The 3,605-nt window shown below is 40.7% G+C and overlaps 1 pseudogene; it reads left to right on the forward strand.

The window, feature by feature from the left end:
- The first annotated feature begins 2,728 nt into the window (after positions 1-2,728).
- LOC103605843 overlaps positions 2,729-3,605 on the forward strand; it is a 1,899-nt pseudogene continuing 1,022 nt past the window's right edge.

Consider the following 3,605-nt stretch of genomic DNA (forward strand, 5'->3'; position numbering starts at 1 on the left):
ACAAAAAAAAAATTCAGAAATAACCCCCCCCCCCCCCCCACCACCCCAACTTACTGCATTTTAAGAAAGGCATCAGCTTCTAGATCCAAGAAACTCAATAAAACCAAAGTGGGAGAAAAGAAAACACACAAACATACATACACAGGCATATCATGCTCAAATGGCAGCTTCAGTGGAGTATTTCAATTTGATAATCTGGGTCAGGTAATTATAGAACTTTAAGATAATAGGATGGTACTTCAAAATCTCCTTTACCTGCACTTAATGCCAACATGAGCTCAGTGGTACAATCTGGAAATAAATATATCAAAGAGAGAGAAAAGAGATATCTTAGAAATCACTACTTTAAGTAGAAATGAATGTAACACCAGAAATTAGGCCCTTAAAAAGTCTTTCAGAGGGCTGAAGGAGCAGACACAAGGAAAACCAGCTGGATGCTGCAAAACATGGGAAGAGTTAACACATAGTAGAAACAGTCTTCTCCCGAGCTCAGCTCTGAAGAGAAGGCCAAGTGAGACATTAGATGTGCCTCACACAGAATATTCAGCTCTTTCCCATATTAAAAAGCTATTTCACTTTTAGAAAAGAATATTTCAGATCCTCACTTCTGTAGTGGAGATATAAATTCAATTTCATTAATCAGTATTTCAATAATAACAAATTATTTATTGAAATTACTACAAGGCAGGCACCATTCTAAGAGTTTATGTGTATTTACTTTGCTTTCATAAAACCACTGAAATTTTATTTTGTCCTCAGACTACTCTTGCTATTCTCTTTTTGCAACTGAGAAACAGAGATGACTTAAAATCAGTTCTGTTAAATTTAGGGCCCCTTCATCATTTCTACAACAGGACTGTATTTAGGGAAATATGAGGTATTGCTACCAATGCACCAATATTGCTAGCACCATCCTATTGACTTCCTCTGCCAATGCTCCTTTACAACTGTTATTTCCACCACTATGACAACTACTATTATTTCCACCACCACAACAATCACTATGTTCCAGGTATGGTGTTACATGCTTTTATCACAATCATACAAATTTCAACAGTTTAATCTTATAAAAAATGTAATAATTGCTATCATTATTCCCACTTGATAATTGAAGACCTGACTTTGTAACTCATCAAGGTAATGCAGATAATAAAAGGTACAGTCAGGTTTAGAATCTAAATATAAAATTGATCCAGCAATTTATTAATTAAGAGATGCTATGATGATGAGGAGGAGGAAGATGATGGAGATTCAGGCAGCTCTTTACCAATAAAATTTCTCTACAACAATCACATACTTAACTTAAAGTCAGGCATCTAACAATCTCACTCAACCAGTACAGAATCAGTAACTGAGATATTAAATTTAAAAACTGTACCACTGAGTCCATGCCGTAACATTTAAGCACTATTCTCAAACTGCTTGCTAAATATTATTCTAACAAACTCAATTATAGTGTTTTCCTGTACATAGTGGATTGAAGTAGTGCTTTGATGTAAATGTTTTGGACTAGAACAATTATTCTAATAGCAGCAGAATATATATGATGACAACCTCACAAAATATATATGATTTTCCTCACAGAAAAAAATGTAGTTGCAAAAATTTGAAAATCACCAAAATGTGTGGAACAAACATCTCCAATTAATTTAACCACTAATGAGGTCTTTCCAATAAACTAATGAGCATGCATGGTATTCACTATGTCTTCAGGAATAGTCTAAAATATGTTTTGAACACTTTATTTTTAAAGATAGGATTCATATAAAACCCTCAAATATATTATTTTGACATTGAATCTGAGCACAATATGTGTAAACACAGACAGAGTGTTGAATTGGGGAAAGAGTGAGAAATTGAGTCTTGGGTGTTACTCCCATCTCTGCTGAAAACTGTTACTATAACTTTGGCCAAAAATATGAGGGGACCTGAAATCATAAAAAAAGAACAACAAAAAAATGGAATTAAAAGATAAAAAATAAAAATACATAACATTATTTCTCAACATAAGTTCCATCAGGTTCAAGACACTTTTTTAAGTGACAATACCAGTCATTTAGTCCATCCCTAGAGAACTGAGAGTCCTTGGGAATTTAACTATGTTAATGCAGTCTTTTTTTATATTATTAACGGAAGAAAAATGGGTGCCTGTATTAGTCCATTTCTGTTGCTTATAACAAAATACTTGGAACTGGGTGATCTGTAGGTAAACAAAATTTATTGCTTACAGCTTCAGAAGCTGGCAAGTCCTAAGTCCAGGAAACACATCTGGTGAAGGCCTTGGTGATGGTGACAGTGACCCAGGGATCTCACAAGGCAGAATGGTGGAGCAGAGAGAGAGAGAGAGACTCATGTGCTCTCCTTTTAAAGCCCTCAGAACCACACCCATGACCGCCATTATTAATCCATTCAGTAGGGCGTGGTTTTCACAATCTGATCAGCTCTTCAAGGCCCTACCTTTATTACCATAATAGGATTTCTTACCCTCAATAGTTGCAGGGGGAACAGAGCTTCTAATATATGGACTTTGGCATACACAATTCAATCAATTAACAGAAGTGCCCTTCAATTTTTTTTTTTTTTTTTTTTTTTTTTTTTTTTAAGATTAGGAAACAAAAAACAAGTCAGAAGCAGCCAAATTAGGACTGTAATGCGGATACCTAAGGATTTCCCACCAAAACTCTGGTCAGAGGGTGGGGTGGCCCCATGCCTCAGACCCACCTTCGCCATGGGCAAGAAGCAGAAGGCCGAGTGGCGCTCGTTGTACGAGGATTACGCAGACAAGCCTTGGAGAAGCCTCTGAAGCTGGTCCTGAAGGTTGGGGACTGAACCCTCAGGGTCCGTGCATGACTCCAGTTACTTCAACGATAGGGCAGACCGTGAGCCAGAGAGGCACAGAGAGAAGAAAAAGAAGTCAGAGAAGGAGGAGCGTCTGGATGACGAGGAAGGGAGGAAGCGACAGGAGGAGAAGCGGAAGCGAGAGAGGGCGCACACGGGCTCGGAGGGCGAGGCTGGCGACCTCGACCCTGGAGGAAGCTGGAGGTGGAGCCGCCCCTTCGGCCCCTCCGCGCCTGCCGCATGCAGCCGCCGGGAGAGGGCGACCCGCTCAGCAGCTCCCGGGTAGTCACTGGCAATAAAACATCCCGTGGATTCTGGCACAATGAAAGAGAAAACTGTAGCTAATGAGTCCAAGTCAGTCGGAGAATGTAAGGCAGATTTCAAACTGATGTGTGATAACGCCACGACGTACAACAGACCAGACACCGTGCAGTACAAGCTCACCAGGAAGACCCTTCATGCAGGCTTTAAGATGATGAGCAAATAGGCAGCTCTTCTGGGCAATGAAGATACAGCTGTTGAGGAACCCGTCCCTGAAGTTGTACCTGTACAAGTAGAAGCAGCCAAGAAGTGCAGAAAGCCAAGCACAGAAGTTCTCAGCTGCGTGTTTGAGCCTGAGGGAAACGCCTGCAGCCTTACAGACAGCACCACGGAGGAGCAAGTGCTGGCCCTGGTGGATCGTGCAGCTGACGAGGCTCGTGACAGGATTACCAGGTTCCTGCCAAGTGGCAAGACGGGCTACCTGCAGAGGAGGGGAGGCGGGAGCC

This window comes from Galeopterus variegatus, unplaced genomic scaffold, assembly GCF_000696425.1.
Source record: "Galeopterus variegatus unplaced genomic scaffold, G_variegatus-3.0.2 Scaffold6118, whole genome shotgun sequence".
In the NCBI taxonomy this organism is placed as follows: domain Eukaryota; kingdom Metazoa; phylum Chordata; class Mammalia; order Dermoptera; family Cynocephalidae; genus Galeopterus; species Galeopterus variegatus.